The sequence below is a fragment of the Gossypium raimondii genome, chromosome 3 (assembly GCF_025698545.1).
Source record: "Gossypium raimondii isolate GPD5lz chromosome 3, ASM2569854v1, whole genome shotgun sequence".
NCBI classification, from domain to species: Eukaryota; Viridiplantae; Streptophyta; class Magnoliopsida; order Malvales; family Malvaceae; genus Gossypium; species Gossypium raimondii.
The window spans coordinates 12,569,208-12,582,077 of record NC_068567.1 but is presented as its reverse complement, the minus strand read 5'-3'; positions in this window follow the sequence as shown (position 1 = coordinate 12,582,077).

Genomic DNA, 12,870 nt, shown 5'->3' with positions numbered 1-12,870 from the left:
GATAATGTAGAATGAATGAAAAGAACAATTAAGAGGGAAAATGCATGTATCACTATCCACAAGAAATGCATTTTCTCGATAAGTACAAAAGATTATTTAGAAATTAAATTAATTTATTTGTATTATTATTCAATTAATTGCAATTAAATAATTAAAATTTGAAATGAGAATTAAACTAATTAGTCATCGTAATTTTATTGAAGGGATAATTAAATATATTTCCTCATTGACTCTAATACGGTAAAGTGTCATGATTTTAATGGAATTAGAATTGGGTTGAGAAAATAACTTAATTAGGTAAATTAATTAATTAATATTTGGATAATAGAAAAAAATATTTATGCATTGGTTAAATTAAATGTATTGGTTAAAAGTATAGAAAACACATATAACTGTACATAATGCACGAGATAAGCCTAACAGGAAATGAGAGGGGCGACAAACGCTAGTGCTCAATAGATTGTGTTGTTGCCCGTCAGTATTCCATATAAGGGAATACTATAATTTTTTATTAAAATATTATTATTTAATTAACCTTTTTTCAAGTAACTATTATAGCTTTTCCTATAAATATGAACTATGGGATGACCTTATTGACACAAAAATTGAACGTCATTTCTCTATAAAAAAATAGGGGCAATTTATTTACTGAATAAATTCTATTTTTTACAAAGTTCAAAAGTTTCTAGTTTCCCATAAATAGAAATTAATTTTCACAATGAAAGTTAATCAAAGTTTTCATTTTGTGCATTCGACTCATGTAGTTTGAGCTCACACTGAAAGCAAGTCGGGGTTCGAGGATAGCAGAGAAGATCATTTAAGCTAGGAAATAAATTAGGCTACCACACTTAAAGAACGTATAATAATTTAGTTTAAGATTTATTACTATAAATATCACAAGGCTCAGTTTTAAAAAAAAAAATTTTGCATATGCAACTCTCAATGTTTTCTTAATTGATTTTTCCAACCACTCAACCATTGAAAAGGTTTGTTATAGTTGAAAGCACAAAGAATTCTATTGCTTATGAGATGATAGATACTCTTTGCATTGCTTTTTGGCTTATAAGACAAAAGTAGAAAAATTACCCAGAAGTGGGAACGAATAATAGCAATAACCCACCTTGTAACACCCTTAACTCGTCTTCGTCGTCAGATTAGAGTTTTAGAGTATCACGACACATAACGAAAAAATGACAACATAAAACCTTTCAAATTTTAATTTAAATACCAAATATTCAAAATAAATATCATTCATAGCATATTTATACTTATAGACATTAAACCGAGCTTATGAGGCCTTAAAAATAGTTTGAGAACAATTAAATACCAATTTGAATCAAATTAGAAAAATATGGAAAAACTTGAAAATTTTGGAAACAGGGGTCACACGGTTGTGTGGCCAGCCCATGTGACAGAGCCCAGACCATGTGGCTCAGAAACATGGCTGTGTAGCCAATTCATGTACAAATCGAAGTATGGGTCACACGACCATCTTGTAACCCATGTGTCCACCAGCGTACAAATCGAAATAGGGTCACATGATCGTGTCGTAGGTCATGTCCTAGACCGTGTGAGTATTTGAAATGAGGTCACACAACCGTGTCGCCAGGCCATGTAACTCTCTTTGACCGTGTTGACAAACCTGCATCTAAAATCAAAATCACACACGCCATGTGGTGTGACCCTGTGTGGCACACAGTCATGTGAAAGCCCGTGTCCCAGGCCGTGTGCTCTTAAAATTGCTTCCAACACAAGGCAAAACAACACCAATCCCTTAGGTACTAATCCAAAACCAAATCAGCCATAAACATGTTTTCAAACACATATAATCAAGCTTAAAACATACCAAATCATTCAACCTAAGTTCCTAACCAATATGTCATCATTTAGCACCACAATTCATACACCAAATTAATTGAATTTCAATGCTACAAGTTCATACCTTAAACATATATCAAACATAACAATTTAACCATAACATTCACATTCCATTCCACCATATCCTATTTACTATCAAGAGACATAAACAAAGTGGCCAAAAACCAAAGTCATATATATACAGGTAAGTTAGAAGTGAGTTCAAAAAACATCATATTTGCAAAATAGCATAAAAGCTCCTAGTACATGCCATTTATAACCATCACCAAAATAACCAAAACATCTACCAAAATGATGGACGGATAGTGTGTATGTGCTCCGACTAGGTTCCAACCGTTCGAGCTTTTCGATGATCTACAAGAAAAGAAAAACAACTAACATAAGCAACTAATGCTTAGTAAGCTCGTATAAATCTTAAACGTAAACTTACCAAATAGGCTCAATTTATATAATTCATGCATAATTCCATTGGCATGCTCAATTTATATAATTAAAACACCAATCTCACAAGTGAGTTCAATAATGAAACATAAAATCCATCCATTTCCTGAAACATATATTTGAAACATATCCACATACATTACATTCATCACACCTCTAATATGTAACATTCATATATTTCAAGCATTTATACAACACTTTACATTTTGTTCATTAAGGTTATATAACATATCCTATAATTACAATTATTTGATTAAGCTTTATTTACTTATTGAACCAAATGAAACAATGTTGGATACATGAGAACCATGCTCACACAAAGTGTGCTTGTATCTGTAACTGTAACCGTATCTGTAATGCTCACACGAGCTGTGAAATGGGCCTGCTCACACAAGCTGTGGGTCGGGATGTAAAGCTACACAATACTGCTCACATGAGATGTGGAGAATCCGCAATAAATGTAGGACCTCAGCCATCCGTAAAACATCTAAGACCAACAACTTAAACTGTATAACCCCTAATGACATGTCATTTTCATCCTAAGTATTCACTAGGTTCAAATGAGACACATTACATACTCAAATTCTTTATCTTCATTCTTTTATACCTTGTCAAATATACATCCATGCAACTCATATTTCAAACATAATCATCAATTTGATTAACATTATAATCTAATCCAATTCACTAGTTGACATTTAACAATCAATTAAAGCTATATAAAGCACAACATTAATCAACAATTCAACCAAAATAATAATTAACCAATTTAATCAATATACGAACTTACCGAAACAAAAACAGTTACGAGTGCACAATGAACGACTAATTCGCTACTTTAGCTTTTCCACGATTCAAGTTCGATTTATTCATTTCTTGATCTAGATAATAATTTTTATTCAATTAAATAATTCAAATAGATCAAATAATCAAATTTATACTTATAGGCCCTTTTATTATCAATTTACAAAATTACCCCAACATTTTACCCTTTATGCAATTTAGTCCCTAAACTCGAAACTTGCAAATTAACCACTTTTAATCACCACGTCGATTAGCGTCTCCTTAATGAACCCAAAAGTCTTTAGGCATGAGTCCTTCATGTAAAATACATTGATAAAACCCCTATTCTTGAACTTAAAACTTCTATCTCACCAACTAGGAGATAAATTAAACAAACAAACCATATCTTGAAGGTGGTCTTTGCTGAATCACTCATGATCGAAATTTAATTAACTTCTGTTTGGACAACTAGTGAGCATCGAGCCTTTAACAAGACATGTCACCTCTTTCAAGAGAAGAATATTTTAACTTCAAACAAGGCTAACAACTTCAGAGTAATTTAGGTCACCGTTGTACCTCATTCAAAATTTTATCGATGTTTCTCAAAGGCTTCCTTAGTGTTTCGACCGTCTTACATGGTGAAGGCAAAGACTCAGTATGCTGGAATCACTATTGTAATTACAAATTCTCCTTTAACAATGCCTAGAAGGCTACAATTAGCTACTCCAAACCCCAACAACCTAACTTATGTGAAGACTACCTTTAGATTTGGAAGCTAAAACTCTACCATAAACTTAAATTATTTATCTGAGAATGTTTTCATAGAATCTTACTTACAAGGTCCTTCCTTTGCAAGCGAGGCATTAACAACTAAGTTCTTATCCCTTGTGCCTTAAATACGCTAAAACAACTAAGAATTTGCTTTGCATCTGCCCTATTAGTTGAAATTGGTGGAACAAGCTCAATACTAACCTCTCTACACTCGTTATTTTCTTTTAATTGGAAAGACTAGCTAAAAACAAATTTGACCTCAAAATCTTGGTACTGGCTTCATATAATCCCTTGGCTCATTGTTTTTAGCTTCCAAATTTGTGAAAATTTGCTAGGTAGAAACTCATTTGTCTTAAAAACAAACCATTTAAAGATTCTCTTTATTCTAAAGTTGTGAAAGAAATAGAATTATTTGCAGTTTTCTTGGTTACTAAAAGAATTCCCATTCCCACCATTAATGGAATCTCTTAGAAACACCCTCCCCTTAAATGGAATAAATTAAACTTAGATGGTTTTTTTATTGGAAACCTAGGAACAAGGGTGCATGGGCTATAATTCGAGACGCTAAAAGCAATTGGTTAATTGGTTCTTTTAGGCATTTCCCTTATGCCCCTAGTGTGGAAACAAGATTATGGGCCCCTAAAGTGGTCTTAAACTTGTTGCCTTTACTAACATTAAAAATTTGGAAATAGAGCTTGATTCCATTTTTGTTATTGGCTTTTTATCACTATAATGTTTGTAATAAATGTCTCTTTGTTTTAACCAGTGATTGAAAGAGTCTCCTAACCCAATTTGAATGGAAATCAGTCAAACATGTTTTCAAGAAATAAAATAAAAGTGTGGACGCACTTGCTCGTATGGGAAGCAATTATCATAACCTCCCTAGTTATTATTTGGTAAATTCTTTTGATCAATTTTGTATTTTTTAAGAGCTTCCTGCCTACATCAAAACTCTTTATCTACTAATGCAAATTACTCATCCTTCTATCAAGCTTTATTTTAATACATGATAGTTCTCTTTTAGATAAAAGAAAAATAAAATTGTATAGAAAAATTGTATTATTTTCACTAAAATATTCATGGTTGAATGTGGTGTTGAAAAAAATGACAAACGTGCAATTAAAATTTGGGTAAACTATACTAGTGGTCACCTAACTGTAATCGAATTTCTTTTTTAGACACCTAATTATAAAAAAAAAACTTCAAAATAATCACCCAAGTAATTTGGGTTTTCGTTAAGTGTCGTTAAGTCTATGATAGATTGATGGCGTATCAATTTTAAATTGGTATAATAACATATTTAACCTTCAACAATTACATATTCTATCAATTTGACCATGGCTATAAAGAAATTAACCCTTGACATTTACAAATCATCTCAATTTGGTCCTGATTATATGAAACTTACAAGTATTAATGGGTTAGCAATAAAGTGAAAGCGATTGAGCCACTGGCATTCCTTTTCATGAGCCTTTACATGTATAGGCCCGTGGAGAGAAATGGGTATTTTATTCTTGAAGAAGATGATGAATAGATTCTTGAGCGCCTTTTTAGAGATGAAAAGTTTGAGCTTTGAGAACATGGTGATGCTGAAAAGAGAATTGTTATAAAGGGTTACTATACATTTTAGGCTTTGATGCAAAATCGGGATAATTTTGTAGGCTTGTAAAATTTTATAATATATTTTTATGTATTTTGTATGACTTTTTAAATTTTTAACAAAACTATTTTATAATTTTATCAAAATCGGACCAAATGGAGATAATTGTAAATGGTGAGGGTTAATTTCTTTATAATCATGACAAAATTGATCAAATATGTAATCATTGAGGGTTAAATATATTATTATACCTATTTTAAAATTGTCATGTCATCAATCATCATAGACTTAATGACACTTAATGGAAAAGGACCAAAAAATACATCGATTAGTTGGGCCATTATTTTAATTTTTTTTATATTTAGGTAACAAAAAAATTCAACCATAGTTGAATGACCACTAATATGGTTTACCTTTGAAAATTTACAGGGTAAAGTACAAAAATGGTTACTAAAGTATTGCTCGTGTTCTATTTTGGTCATTGAACTTTTAACTTTTTCTATTTTGGTCACTAAACTATACAAAATCAAATTTTGTAGTCGTCGAACGTTAACAACCATTTGAAATTTGATGGAAGTGCTGACGTGACATTTTTTTTATTGACCTAATAAAAAATTTAGCTCTCTAATGTTTACATATTCTATTAATTTGATCCTAAATATAAAATATTCAACAATTTTAGCTCACAATGGTTACAAATTTTTTTCATTTTATATTTAGGATCAGATTTTGTTTAATTTCAAGTATTCTTTTCTCCAAACAAATTATAATATGCTTGAACTAGAAATAATTCTTTAGGCTTTCAAAGAAAATCTAATGTATCCACTATAATCACATTAATAACAAAAAAACATAGTTTAAACTATTAAAGTTCAATTATGGTTACTGTTAAAAATTAACCCGTCTATGCAACGCACAAGAAAAGTAACTGAGAGATTGAAAAGATCAACACGCAAATTTAATGTGAAAAAACTCCTCAAAAGATGATAAAAAATCACGGGTAAAAGGAGATTTCACTATAATAATAGAAGGGTACAAGAGAATGAGAGAATCAAAATAAAAACCCAAAACCCTAAAAAAACCTTCAAAACAAAGAACATAATTCTCTCAATTTAAGTATTTATGTTATGTAAAACTTAGAGTAGCTAAGCACTATTTATAGGTTAAAATTCATAGCATATATGAATAGAATATCACTAGGTTAATCAGAGTTTAAGTGAGAAACTAAAAACGGAGTTTAACTGAGAGAAGAAAACCAAGAAACTTAATGAACACGTCACCACATCGTGACGTGGCATTTGGTTTTCGGGATGAAGAAGGATTGCGTCATTGGGATGAGGGTTTTCTTATCGTCGTGAATTTGGCTACTCGTTGGGACGAAGAGCTTCCTCATTGCGACATCACACAATGTTTGATCGAATACTCACCAAGTCCAAGCAATGCTCGAACTTTAAAACTGGAAGACTCTTTGTCAACATGTCGGTCGGATTGTGTTTTGTGCCAATTTTATGAATCTGAACATCCCCTTGAATGATCACCTCTCGAACAAAGTGATAATATCTATGTGCTTTTGTAATGGCCTGTTTGCAGTGATGTCGAAAACTATGATTTCGGGACCATGATTTTGATTAGCGAGTCAGTAAATACTATTGATTTAATAGTTAAGAATTTAATAGACTATCATAATAAAATTTAGTTCAATAATTTTGATGCTTAGTTGATTAATTAATGCTTTGGGACTAATTTGCAAATGAGGTAAAATTTTTATTACATGAAGTATTATATAGCACAAAGGTCAATTATAATTATGATAGTGGATTTTTATGTCATCATTCATGTTAATAAGATTTAATTAAGTTAAAGAATGGTTAATCATATCTTAATTAAAAACGTCTTAATAATTACAAAAAAAAACTATATAAGTTAAAATAATAAAACAAATAATGATAATTTTTATCATCTTCTTCATTTTAGTTTCCCATGGCCGAATGGTGAGAGAAAGTTAGGGTTTGAACATTTCAACCTTTAAGCTTCAATTGGCAAGTGATTTTTAACTCGTTTATTGTAATTTTAATGTTTTTGAAATCCCGGGAATTCAATTTAGCGAGCCTAAGGACTATTTTAGGAAACTGTTAAAAGTCTAAGGATCTACCATGAATGAGATAGGTGTGGATGTGAACTTACTTGATAGATTCATGAGCTTGGTAAATAAATATAAGTATTTTGTAAAATAGTTTTTTATGATTTTGATGTTTAAGGATGAAATTATGAAATTAGTAAAGTTGCAAGGTATTTATTGTGAAATTGTATTAGACATGGGTTGTAGTGAAGTTCTATGAAATTCAGTTAGTTTGGATTTTTTCCTAAAAGTGGTCAATTCGTGAGTTTTTAATTTTAGGACTAAATTGTATAAAGGGTAAAATGTCAGGGGTAATTTGGTCAATTTGTATTGATAAGGGTTATAGGCTTAAATTTATTATGTAAGCTATTTGAATGATTTAATTGCATGTGAATTATTAGTTAGATCAAGACACGAACTAATCAGACGTTAATCGCGAAAAAGCCAAAGTAGCGGAGTAATCGTTGGTCTCGTGTTGGAGTCGGTTCTACCTAGGTAAGTTCATATTTCAAGTATAATAATTCATTTGATTCCTAGAAGTAAATTGATATTCATATATGTATATCTATAAATTGGTGATTGGATTCATTGTTTGAGAAAAGGAAAAAACCATGATTGAAATATATCATGGCATTATAATCGAATCGGAAATGACCATAGTTGAAAGATACTATGGCATTAAACTAAAACGGGTCAGACCCTAGTTGAAAGATACTACAACACTATACCAGAAAATGATCAAGACAATAGTTGAAAGATACTATGGCATTATTTCAGAATTGTGTAAAACCTTGGTTAAAAGATACCACGACATCCTCGGAACAATGAAACAATTGAAAAGGATATCAATGGAATGGCTATTATATCAATGTTCTAAGGTTCGATATGTGAATAAGAACTTATGAGTACATAAGTAAGATTTATGATCATGTATGTGTTAAGTAAAGTAAATTTACTAAGCAAGTTATGTTTATATGTATTCGAACTTACTAAGCATATCGTGCTCATGTATTGTGTTTTTCTTGTAGATTACATAAAGCCTAGTAGATCAGAACTTCAAGTTAGAGCATACACACTATCAATTTCTCATTTTAGTAGATGTTTTGAGCTATTTTGGAAGTTTGTTATGAATTGCATGTATTAGGACTTTTGGTTGGCTTGTCCATGTTGTTTGTGTTTGGTACTTAATTTGGTAACATTTTGTGGTAATGTATATATGTTTGGTACCTTGATCTAGTGAATTAGTTGTAAATACTCTAGGTCTTTTGCTTAATGTTTATGATTATGTATATATATAAGTTGTTTAAATGTGTATGGAATGAAATGGAATGTTTGGGTAGTTCTAAGTATATACATTTAAGGTGATAGTTTGAATTAGAATTATGGATTCTTGAAAGTAAACATAAATGGTATGGTTGATTAGAAATTTGGCTATGTGATTATTTTTCTCATGATGAATCTAAATACAAATGAGTTTTGTGTTTGATAAGTGTTTTATTTAGTTTATTTTGGCTTATAAATTATGGTGTCAATGATGGCACATTAGTTAGGAACCTACGTTGATTGATTTTTGGCATGTATTGATGTCCTTGAATGTGTTTTAATCATGTGAAAGTATCTTAAATTGGTTTGGTTTGGTGCCCAAGCAATTGGGTTTGATTTGGCTTGCAATAGGGGTAATTTGTGAAGCACATGGCCACACCACACGGTCGTGTGTCATTTAAATTTTTAGGTGCAAGATGAACCACACGGTCTTAGAGAGTTACACGGGCTGGTGACATGGTCATGTGACCAAACTTCAAATGCACACACGGTCTGGCACACGGCTTGCGACACGGCCGTGCGACCCTATTTTGAATACCCACATGGGCAGACGCACAAGTTGAGACACTGTCGTATGTCCCATACTTCGAATTGAACACAGTTGGCCACATGGCCATGTATTCAAGCCACACGGCCTAGCCACACGATTGTGTGGACATTGTTTTCAAAATTTTTCACTTTTTAAAAAATTTACTGTTTTGTTTCAAAAATGATCCTCAAATGTTCTCAAACTATTTTTAGGGCCCTGTAGGCTCCATGTAACGCCCATAAGTGTATTTTATGCTATAAATGAAATGTTTAATTGAATGTTAGAATTTAAATTGAATAATTGTTCTGTTTGAACTTAAATGTTTTGAATTGTAATGTGATACTCCATAACCCTAATCAGGTGATGAAGGCGGGTTAAGGGAGTTACAGTTTTGTCCTTTCATAATGCATCTGATCTTTGGTGAGATGTATGGAACTTTCACTACCACAATATACGATAGTTGCCCCTTTTCTCATTAACTAGTTTGCTAAACAGGCCTCTTAATCAAATTGCTTCTTTTACAGCTTTAGTAATTGTCATGTATTCTGCTTCAGTAGTAGATAAGGCTACTGTAACTTTCCAATTGATGGAACAATCTCCAAAATCGAATAGATAACTTGTGAAAGACCTCCTTTGATTTAAGTCTCCTACATAATCAGAATCAACATATCTGACTAAGCTCTTTTGGCTTTTTCTGAAATCTAAGCACATTTTAGAAGCACATCGTAAATATTTGAATATCCATTTAATTGCATGCCAGTGTAACTTACTCGGTTTGGCCATATATCTACTAACAACACGAATAACATGTGAAATATCGGGACGAGTACATACCATTGCGTACATCAAACTTCCAACTACACTTAAGTAAGGTAGTTTTGACATGTATCTTTCTTATTCTTCATTTTAGGGAGAATTTGAAATTGAAAATTTAAAATGTGCAACTAATGGAGTACTTATCAGTTTTGAGCCTTGTATCTCAAATCTCTCAAGGATCTTCTTGATGTACCTTAGTTGCGATAAAAATAAATTTTCGAAACGTCTATCCCTTGAAATGTTCATCCCCAAAATTTTCTTTACTGCACCTAAATCTTTTATTTCAAACTTAGAGTTAAGCATGATTTTAAGTCTTTTAATTTCTAATGGATCATTAGCTGTAATCAACATATTATCAACATAAAACAACAAATACATGAATGAACCATCATCAAGACATTGTAAATATACATAGCTGTCATACTTACTTCGTGAAAAACCAATACTTAACATGAAGGAGTCGAACTTTGTGTACCACTATCAAGGGGACTACTTCAAACCGTACAATGATTTTCTAAGAAGGCAAACATGATCTTCTTTACCTTCAGTTTTGAAGCCTTCCGATTGTTGCATGTATATGTCCTCCCCAAGGTCATCATGAAGGAAAGCAGTCTTCACATCTAATTGCTCTAACTTAAGATTGATTGATGCAACAAAAGCCAAAAGTGTCCGAATAGACGCATGTTTCACAACGGGAGAGAAAACATCATGAAAGTCAACTCCTTCCACTTGACTGTAGCCCTTTGCAACAAATCTTGCATTGTACCTAGTTTCGTTTGGACCCAAACCTTCTTTCTTCTTAAACACCCATTAGCAACCAACTATTTTCTTACCGATGGGTGGTTTTACAAGCCTCCAAGTCTCATTCTTTTAAAGTGATTTCATCTATTCTTCCACAGGAACGAGCCATTTACTAGAATTGGAGGCCTAAATTGCCTCTAAATAACACAAAGAGTTTATTAATTTAATGCTCTCTACAACACTTAGAGTGTATGCCACTAGGTTTCATTCACCGTACTTTTGTGGTGGTCGGATTTCTTGTCTTTTCCCATTAGAAACCAACTTATTGTTAATTAATTGAGATGGTTAGGGTACCTAATGGTCGGATGAAGTCTCAAACTAATCCAAAATAGATTCAGCTTCGCAATATCAGAATTTAGTTGCGTTGTCTCGATGTTGTGTGTTTCCTCATCAAGATGAAAACCTTGTTCATCATGATATTGCAACGTGGCTTTTTGTGTCATCGCAATGTCACCTCCTGTTTCTTCTTTCGACTCCATCTTGCTTGAGACACTCTGATTTGTTGTGTCTTTCAAAATAAATGACCCTTTTTTTCTGAATAAATCATGGTCGATTCATCGAGCTTAACATCTCTGCTAACAATAGTTTTATTAGCTTTTAGATACGACAGTTTGAAACCTTTCGTACTGGCAAAGTAACCCAAATAAATTCACTTATGGCTCTTAAATCAAGCCTTCGTTGACTAACTTTAGCATAAGCAGAATAATAAAAAAATTATAAGATGAGAATAATTGGGGGGGATTACCTGACCATATCTTTACTAGAACTTTACCATTCAATGATCGATGTGGATATCAGTTTACCAAATAGGTTGCCAAATTTATGGCTTCAGCCCAAAACTCCTTCCCTTGATCTGCATATGAAAGCATGCATCGGGCCTTTTCCAACAAGGTTCTGTTCATTCTTTTTGCAACTCCATTCTGTTATGGAGTACCTACAACTGTGCGATGTCTCTTTATAGCTTCCCATTTGTAGTAGTCCTTAAACTTGGATGAACAAAACTCAAGTCTATTGTTTGTTCTCAACTGCTTCACGGACTTCCCAGTCTGTTTTTAATAGTGTTTTCCACTACTTGAAGATTCCGAAAACTTCATTTCTGTTTCAGAAAATAAACCCAAAATTTTCTAGAATGATCATCAATAAAATTTAGGTAATATTTATTACCTCCTTTTGATATGTCAAAAGTCGGACCCCATAAATTTGAATGGACGTAGTCAAGAGTCCTTTTTGTTCTGTGCACTACTAAATCGAAACTTACTCGCGTTTACTTCCTATAAGTGCAGTGTTCACAGAAACCTAACTTATCAATTCTAGTGTCTTCAAAAAGACCTCTTTACACAATGTTGTCATACCTTTCTCGCTTATATGACCGAGTCGCATGTGCTAGAGTTTGGTTGAACTGGAATCTGTAGGGAAAAAATCACGTTGGGTCGTTGCGACCTTAGATTTGTTCTCGTCGCAACGTGGTGACAATTTCAACTTTTCTTCGGTAATTGCAGCTACACCAGTAACTGTTGACCCTTACAAAACATATAGGCTACTCTTTTTCTGTCTTCTCATAACAACGAGAGCTCCGCGAGAAACCTCTAATTCGTTTGATTCAATAACAATCCTGTAACCATTCGAGTCCAAAATTCCCAATGAGATGAGAATTTTCTTTTAGTTGGGGTACATACCTGACATCTGGTAGTGCCTGAATAATTCCGTTGTATATCCTAATGTGTACCACTCCTATTCCGATTATCTTACATGGAGAATCATTCCCCATCAACACAACCCACCTTCAACTGAACTATACGTGGATAACTA